The sequence below is a fragment of the Triticum aestivum genome, chromosome 4B (genome assembly GCF_018294505.1).
Source record: "Triticum aestivum cultivar Chinese Spring chromosome 4B, IWGSC CS RefSeq v2.1, whole genome shotgun sequence".
Lineage (NCBI taxonomy): Eukaryota > Viridiplantae > Streptophyta > Magnoliopsida > Poales > Poaceae > Triticum > Triticum aestivum.
The window spans coordinates 128,368,350-128,377,606 of record NC_057804.1 but is presented as its reverse complement, the minus strand read 5'-3'; the positions used below and the strand labels follow the sequence as shown (position 1 = coordinate 128,377,606).

General features: G+C 49.8%; 1 long non-coding RNA gene across 1 annotated transcript; it reads right to left on the bottom strand.

Annotated features, from left to right (window-relative positions):
* Positions 1-1,102: 1,102 nt before the first annotated feature.
* On the bottom strand, positions 1,103-2,866 carry LOC123094614 (uncharacterized). The gene is made up of 2 exons (XR_006445887.1): positions 1,669-2,866; positions 1,103-1,476 (listed from the first exon to the last, which is right to left on the bottom strand). It is a non-coding gene; the product is annotated as an uncharacterized lncRNA (long non-coding RNA).
* Positions 2,867-9,257: the final 6,391 nt, after the last annotated feature.

Here is a 9,257-nt window from a genome sequence, read left to right as displayed (position 1 = left end):
CATGTCTACATAGTTCTCGAACCCGTAGGGTCCGCACGCTTAACGTTACGATGACAGTTTTATTATGAGTTTATAAGTTTTGATGTACCGAAGGAGTTCGGAGTCCGGGATGAGATCGGGGACATGACGAGGAGTCTCGAAATGGTCGAGACGTAAAGATCGATATGTTGGACGACTATATTCGGAGTTTGGAAAGGTTCCGAGTGATTCGGGTATTTATCGGAGTACCGGAGAGTTACGGGAATTCGCTGGGAAGAAGTATTGGGCCTTATTGGGCCATACGGGAAAGAGAGAGGGGCTGCCTAGGGCAGGCCGCGCACCCCCCCATGGCCTAGTCCGAATTGGACTAGGGGGAGGGGCCGCAACCCCTCCTTCCTTCCCTTCTCTCTTCCCCTTCCTTGTCTCCTACTCCTACTACATGGAAGGACTCCTAGTTGGACTAGGAAAGAGGGAATCCTACTCCCGGAGGGAGTAGGACTCCCCTAGGGCGCGCCATAGAGAGGGCCGGCCCTCCCCTCTTCCACTCCTTTATATACGGGGGCAGGGGGCACCCCATGGACACACAAGTTGATCTACGGATCGTTCCTTAGCCGTGTGTGGTGCCCCCTCCACCATATTCCACCTCGGTCATATCGTCGCGGAGTTTAGGCGAAGCCCTGCGCCGGTAGAACATCATCATCGTCACCACACCGTCGTGCTGACGGAACTCATCCCCGACGCTTAGCTGGATTGGAGCCCGGGGAACGTCATCGAGCTGAACGTGTGCTGAACACGGAGGTGCCGTACGTTCGGTGCTTGGATCGGTCGATTCGTGAAGACGTACGACTACATCAACCGCGTTGTCATAACGCTTCCTCTTATCGGTCTACGAGGGTACGTAGACAATACTCTTCCCCCTCGTTGCTATGCCATCACCATGATCTTGCGTGTGCGTAGGATTTTTTTTTGAAATTACTACGTTTTCCAACAGGTGTTTCACAAATTGTACATAGCTAAAGGTTGCACATGTTTTTTTTCAACGGCAAAAAATTAAAATGAAAACAAATTGCACAGGCAATAAATAAATACAAAATCAAACACATAAAAGGAAACACACATGACCTTAGTTAGTAGACCACAACCAACATACTTGACATAGAAGTACAAAGACAGATATTTTTACACATGAGAAACTACAAAATACGACCTGATCTCCTCGATGCAACGATAATGTCTAAGCAATCTTGTTGGACTTGCTTGATGCCGCATCATCACCGATTTCAATTTTGGCAAGCTTCAGATTGTTAACATCCCTTCTCCGTCCGTCCGCTTGGACATCTCTAACCGTTCAGCGTAATCCTTCAAGATGGCATTAGCAATCGTAGGCTTCACTGGTTCCTCCCACGGCATCAGACGTGTCATGCTGGAATCTACGACAGCGAAGCACTCCTTGAATGTCGAAGGTTGGTTTTCGTTGTGCACATGAGGAACCATAAGCTGTAAATTGGTCAATAGAAAAGTTTACATGTTAATTTATCAGTAGGTAGGAAGTGCAGCATGTAACCATGCACCTAGAAGATTAATACCTTTCCGCATTTTATGTCAGTTTTAACCTAATAAATTTTTTCATAAAATCTATGATAAACTTAGCATAAATCAGTAAGCAATACCAAATTTGAAAGAACTAACCATGTAAGAACGAAACTATAAACGACGGGCGATTTCTTCATAGACTACGTTCCTTGTGATTGGCGAATGTTCTCCGTTCTCATTTTCAATTAAGAATTTTAGAACCTTCCGAAACTGCACAAAGGGTCAAAAGCATACCAACCAGAATTGGAATTGAGGAAATCGCTCATACAAGAAAAGGAATCAACATATGTGGAACCAAACAAAATTTAGATGCTTCTAAAACAAAATTTCGTTGGAAAAAATTGTATAGAAAAACTTATTTGAAATCTGCCCAAAAACTGGACAAATAACAAAAAACCTAAAAAAAATGCAGCTGGCCTGGCGCGCGAAGCTGCTGGCCTTGGCCTACCGCAGCCCAGCCGCCCTTGGCTCAGCGCGGCCCAGTCGCGCAGCGGCGCCCGCAGCTGCTGGGCTCGGCCCAGTGCGCGTGGCTGCCCCCCACCGCAACCGGCCTCATTTTCTTTCGACCCAGCGGCCCACAACGCATTAGAGTTAGGATCCTGACCGTCCATTTCAATCCGACGGTTCGGCGCCGTTTTCGCCAGATCAAAGCTCTGACCCAATCGATCCATCAGAAATTCTAACGCCATTCCGCCCCCAGCGCCTCTCTCGCTCGTCCATTCCTCTCTCGCCCGCCCGCTCAGTTCCGGTGCGCGAGCCACCGCCGGCGCGGCGAGCCAGGGCGGCACCGGCGAGGCAGCACCTTCCCCCTCACATCTCCATTTCCGCGCGTGCGAGAGAGAGACAGAGAGGCGCTCGTCGTGTCCTACTTTTTCTTTTCCACATGAGAGGGAGGAAGAGGAGCGCGTCAACTCTGCTCCGTGGCCATCCTCCTCGCCGGTTGCGCGTCCTCCCTCTGCGGTGAGCGTGCTGCCGTCGAGGGATTTGACCGTGGTGTTAACCCCCTTCTCCCCCTTTTTTTCTTGCTTTCTTAACACACACCTCGTCACCGCTCCTCTCTCTAGCTACCACACCGCGGCACGTGGACGGATACCACGCAAAATAGGAGCGCCCGCCGGTTGGTTCTTAAATCACACCGGCATGAGGAACCGGAGCAGCGCCAGCGAGCGTCCAGGTCACCAGCAGGACCTTGGGGAGGCCAACGTTGCAGAACGGGCCTCCAACACCACCGAGATCCATGGCGGCACAGGTGAGCTCCACCAGCAGGGCGGCGCGTACGGGGGCGGCTGGGGGACGGAGGTGAGGAGGGGTGGTGGAGCTCACAAAGAAGCAACCTATTTATAGCCAAATGGGCACCGATGCAAACACACTAGCACGCTCTGGAAAGCACGGCCAAAGCAGCACCAAGGATAACCAACAGGCAACAGCGGCCGGAACCGAAAGCGACACAACGTCTCACCAACAGCGGCAGGAACCGAAAGCGACATATCGATTGGGCAGCAACGGCCGAGACGCAAACTGACGACCAACCGAGATACGAAGAAGCATTGAAGCAGAAAAAGGTGTCAGGGCGCAAATTCCATAGTGACAGCCTGCCCCACATGCAGTACGAAAATGCTAAAGCAATCAAACAAACCGCGACACCAGTTCAAAAAATTTGAAACAAAAAACCGAATCCACAACGCATTTCTACACACCCGTGTACCAAACAAATACACGTGCCCCATTCAAATTTACCAAGACGTATTTTTCACCCAAGTGGCGGAACATCGTCGTAGAAAAGCTCCGAGATATAGGGGTTTGTGATTGTGCCATCCCCCCCACCTTTGTCGTCGTCGACTTCGCCTCCTTGATATCTCCTTTATCATCCTCCTTCACACCTTCTCCTTCCCTGGTCGACCTACTTCCTACTACCCATAGCAATTGGATGATGTTGCTAGTGTTGTAGGGTAGCATGTTATAATGCTCTTGAACATGATTTTTTGAAGAGAAAAATACAGTCACCATGGATGCCCATAGGAGACACACAGTTTGAGAGTAGCTGTAGAGCCGTAATCAAGAATGAAAACTCTCATTCGAGAATAGAATACACACTGCTTTTTTTTATCTTGTGTTAGTATTGCATATAACTTACAGCCGTGAAGAAGTTCTCAACATAAAGGAAGGGGAGATGATTTTAGAAGCTATTACTCTATTAGTGCTTTACAACTACAAAATGCGGCGCAATGGCGTTCCTCCAGGCGGCGCTTGCCCTCCCCTCCCCGTCGTCGGGATCGATCTCCCTCCCCTGCTCGGCTACAACAGCAGCAGTCCAGCAATGCGCCGGCCGCCCGGCGGTACCAACCCCCCCCCCCCTCAACCAGCCCTCTTTCCCACCGGCCAATGGGGGCAACGGCAACCGCGGGTGCCAAGGCGCTAAGAAGAAGAAGAATAAGAAGAAGAATAAGAAGAAGTGTTGGGGAACGTAGTAATTTCAAAAAAAATTCCTACGTACACGCAAGATCATGGTGATGGCATAGCAACGAGAGGAGAGAGTGATGTCTACGTACCCTCGTAGACCGAAGCGGAAGCGTTGACACAACGTAGAGGAAGTAGTCGTACGTCTTCCCGGTTCAATCGATCCAAGCACCGTTACTCCGGCACCTCCGAGTTCTTGGCACACGTTCAGCTCGATGACGCTCCCCGGGCTCCGATCCAGCAAAGCTTCGGGGAGGAGTTCCGTCAGCACGACGGCGTGGTGATGATCTTGATGTTCAACCGTCGTAGGGCTTCGCCTAAGCACCGCTACAATATGACTGAGGTGTAATATCGTGGAGGAGGGCACCGCACACGGCTAAGGAACGATCATGAAGATCAACTTGTGTGTCTATGGGGTGCCCCCTGCCCCCGTATATAAAGGAGTGGAGGAGGGGAGGGCCGGCCCTCTCTATGGCGCGCCCTAGGGGAGTCCTACTCCCGCGGGAGTAGGATTCCCCCTTTCCTAGTCTAACTAGGAAACCTTCCAAGTATTAGGAGTAGGAGACAAGGAAGGGGAAGGGAGAAGGGAAGGAAGGAGGGGGCGCGGCCCCTCCCCCTAGTCCAATTCGGACTAGGCCTTGGGGGGGCGCGCGGCCTGCCCTAGGCAGCCCCTCTCTCTTTCCCGTATGGCCCAATAAGGCCCAATACTTCTTCCCCATATTCCCGTAACTCCCTGGTACTCCGAAAAATACCCGAACCACTCGGAACCTTTCCGATGTCCGAATATAGTCGTCCAATATATCGATCTTTACGTCTCGACCATTACGAGACTCCTCGTCATGTCCCCGATCTCATCCGGGACTCCGAACTCCTTAGGTACATCAAAACTCATAAACTCATAATATAACTGTCATCGAAATCTTAAGCGTGCGGACCCTACGGTTCGAGAACAATGTAGATATGACCGAGACACATTTCCGGTCAATAACCAATAGCGGAACCTGGATGATCATATTGGCTCCCACATATTCTACGAAGATCTTTATCGGTCAGACCGCATAACAACATACGTTGTTCCCTTTGTCATCGGTATGTTACTTGCCCGAGATTCGATCGTCGGTATCCTATACCTAGTTCAATCTCGTTACCGGCAAGTCTCTTTACTCATTCTGTAATACATCATCTCGCAACTAACTCATTAGCTGCAATGCTTGCAAGGCTTATGTGATGTGTATTACCGAGAGGGCCCAGAGATACCTCTCCGACAATCGGAGTGACAAATCCTAATCTCGAAATACGCCAACCCAACATGTACCTTTGGAGACACCTGTAGAGCACCTTTATAATCACCCAGTTACGTTGTGACGTTTGGTAGCACATAAAGTGTTCCTCTGGTAAACGGGAGTTGCATAATCTCATAGTCATAGGAACATGTATAAGTCATGAAGAAAGCAATAGCAACATACTAAACGATCGGGTGCTAAGCTAACTGAATGGGTCATGTCAATCACATCATTCTCCTAATGATGTGATCCCGTTAATCAAATGACAACTCATGTCTATGGCTAGGAAACATAACCATCTTTGATTAACGAGCTAGTCAAGTAGAGGCATACTAGTGACACTCTGTTTGTCTATGTATTCACACATGTATCATGTTTCTGATTAATACAATTCTAGCATGAATAATAAACAATTATCATGAAATAAGGAAATAAATAATAACTTTATTATTGCCTCTAGGGCATATTTCCTTCAAGAAGGGGCCTGCCCGACCCCCTACTGAGGGAGTCCTGGATTAGGGGGTCCTCGGACAGCCGGACTATATACGTTAGCCGGACTGTTGGACTATGAAGATACAAGATAGAAGACCTCGTCCCGTGTCCGGGTGGGACTCTCCTTTGCGTGGATGGCAAGCTTGGTGATTTGGATATGTAGATTCCCTTCTTTGTAACCGACCTGATGTAACCCTAGCCCCCTCCGGTGTCTATATAAACCGGAGGGTTTAGTCCGTAGGACAAGAATAATCATAATCATAGGCTAGCTTCTAGGGTTTAGCCTCTATGATCTCACGCTAGATCAACTGTTGTAATACTCATATCATCAAGATCAATCAAGCAGGAAGTAGGGTATTACCTCCATAGAGAGGGCCCGAACCTGGGTAAACATCGTGTCCCCCGCCTCCTGTTACCATTAGCCTTAGACGCACAGTTTGGGACCCCCTACCCGAGATCCGCCAGTTTTGACACCGACATTGGTGCTTTCATTGAGAGTTCCACTGTGACGTCGAAAAATGGTTTGGTGGCTCGCCTTCTTATCAAGGACAACACCGCCTCCGAGGGAGCCCTGGCCTCAGGCCAAACCCTCCGACTAGGCGGCTTCATCATGACCGCTCGTTCGACCGCCGGGCCGACGACGACTTCTCGGGTCATCGTAAATCGCCTCCACGTCAGCTCGGAATACATCGAGCAGACGGATCCGATAGAGCTATCGTCCTTGAACGAGCTCCTGGATCGCATCGCGGCTTTTGGAGTCGCTATGGACTATGATCGGATTGGGCTTAAACCCGATCAGAGGGAGATTAACTCTCCGCCGATCACCCATCAGATAACGGTGGTGGAGGAGCAATGCAGCAACTCTTCCTCTATATCAAGGACGAACTATATCCGGATTCCCGAGCTCGCAGAGCCGGATACCCGCTTGTGGGAGGACATGCCCCAAACTCTGAATTTAGAATCGGACAGCGGGCCAGAAAAATTGGGTAACATCCCAGAACCCGAACTACTAAGTTCGGAAGCTCCTCAGGCTCTGGGTCCCGGATCGGGTCAGGGTTCGGACTTAAATCCACCCACCCACCCAGATACAAGCGATCTTTCCCACATCAGACAACAATCCCAAGAGACAGTACATCACTTTTGGGCCAGATTCCTCCTTGTAATGAGCAAGGTTAAGGACTGTCGCAATGAAGACGCAATATCATTCTTTTTCAAAAATTGCACGGACAAGGAAATCCTTAACGCCATAAGTCGCCATGACATATCACACTTCGCTGACTTGGCAGCCATAGTACAGAAGTACTGTGCGATGGAAAGCGCTTGGAAAACTCAGGCAACATTTTGGGATCCTCTGGCTCTCAGTAAACCCCTCGTCTGAATGAAAAGGGTGCACTCTTGCAGGTCACCCGATCCAATCACGAAGAAACCGAAGCCCACTACAGGGCGTGGAACCATATTGGAGGGATGGCTCAATAGCCCATGCAAAATTCACACCACACCGGTTACCGTACCAACACACAACCTTAGAGCATGTTGGATACTTCGGCAGGTGGCCAAGAGCGGCGAGGATTTCCTCATCAACAATACCGTAGAGCATCATCCCGCAGAAAACAACAATACATGTTGACAGAGCACTCCGCGGCGTCACCGAAGTCTGCCACATTGCAGCAATAAATCCCTGGAGTGACACGGCTATAACCTTCAATGCTAGTGACAAACCTCAATTCCGAACAGTCCGAGCACTAGCCGCTTTGGTCCTTAGTCCAATTGTGGACGGCTTCCGGCTTACCAAAGTGCTCATGGACGGCGGCAGCAAACTAAACCTCATCTACGGGGAAACTCTCAAAAAATGGAAATAGACAGGAGCCGCATTGAGCAAAGCAGCACGACCTTCCGAGGAATTATCCCTAGTCGGGAGGCACGATGTGCGGGAAAAATCACAATCGATGTGGTATTCGGCACGCCCGAGAATTACAGGTCCGAAGAGATAACATTCCAGGTGGTCCCTTTCAGTAGTGGATACCACACCCTTTTAGGGCGAGACGCATTCGCGAGCTTCCAAGCTATACCCCATTATGGGTACATGAAGCTCAAGATGCCCGGGCCCAATTGAATCATCACTCTTGCTAGTGATCCAGACATAGCACTCTGCGCTGAAAATAAAACCACCGCCCTGACCCTCGAGGCATTATCCGAAGCCCTCACGGCCGAAGAATTAACTGCATTACGCTCCACAGTGGATAAGGACGACGTGATACTCGATAAGCGATCTAAGTCCACCTCTTTCAAACCAGCGGACGAAATAGTCAAATTCCAAGTCGACCCAACGGACTCTACAAAGACAGCATCCATCGGGGCACAGCTGAACCCCACAATCGATGCCACACTGCAGGCGTTCTTACGCGAGAATTCGGATATCTTCGCCTAAGACCCTTCAGATATGCCAGGGATCCCACGCAGGCTGGCCGAGCATAGCCTCAACATATTGAAAGGATACAAGCCGGTCAAGCAGACACCACAACGCTTCTTAGAACCTAAACGACAAGCTACGGGAGAGGAGCTAGCCAAGTTACTCAAAGCCGGATTCATCAGAGAAATAAAACACCCGGATTGGCTAGCAAACCTGGTGATGGTACCAAAGAAGGATAAATCCTGGCGCCTATGTGTTGATTTCAAGGACCTCAACAAGGCTTCCCCTAAGGACCCCTTCCCTCTCCCTCACATTGATCAGATTATCAATGCTACCACAGGACATGACTCATTGTGCTTCCTCGGCGCATACTCCGAATACGATCAAATCAAGATGACGGAGTCCGATCAAGCCGCAACGGCATTTATAACCCCGTATGGCCCCTTTTGCTTCAACTCCATGCCTTTCGGGCTCAAAAACACCGATGCTACCTACCAACGCATGATTCAAACATGCTTGGAGAAACAAATCAGTAAAACAGTTGAAGCATACGTTGACGACGTGGTCATTAAGACCAGACACGTCGAGTTTTTAATAGACGATCTGAGGCTCACATTTGATAACCTTCGAACATATGACATCAAGCTCAATCCAGAAAAATGTGTTTTCGGCGTTCCTGCCAGAAAGCTGCTGGGCTTCATCATTTCCAATAGAGGAATTGAAGCAAACCCGGCTAAAATCCGAGATTTGTCACAGTTGGCTACCCCAATAGACCTCAAACAAATCCAGAAATTAACTGGATGTGTGGTAGCCTTAAGCCGCTTTATCTCCAGATTGGGAGAAAAGGCACTACCTCTTTATCGCCTTCTTTGACGCACCGAGCACTTCGAGTGGACGGATGCAGCGACAGCCGGACTGTAAGAAATAAAGGCCCTCCTAGCCAGCAACCCAATCCTGGCGGCACCAAGCATTGGCAAACCCATGTTGTTATACATAGCTGCAACACACCAAGTTGTAAGTGCAGTGCTCGTCGTCGAACGAGA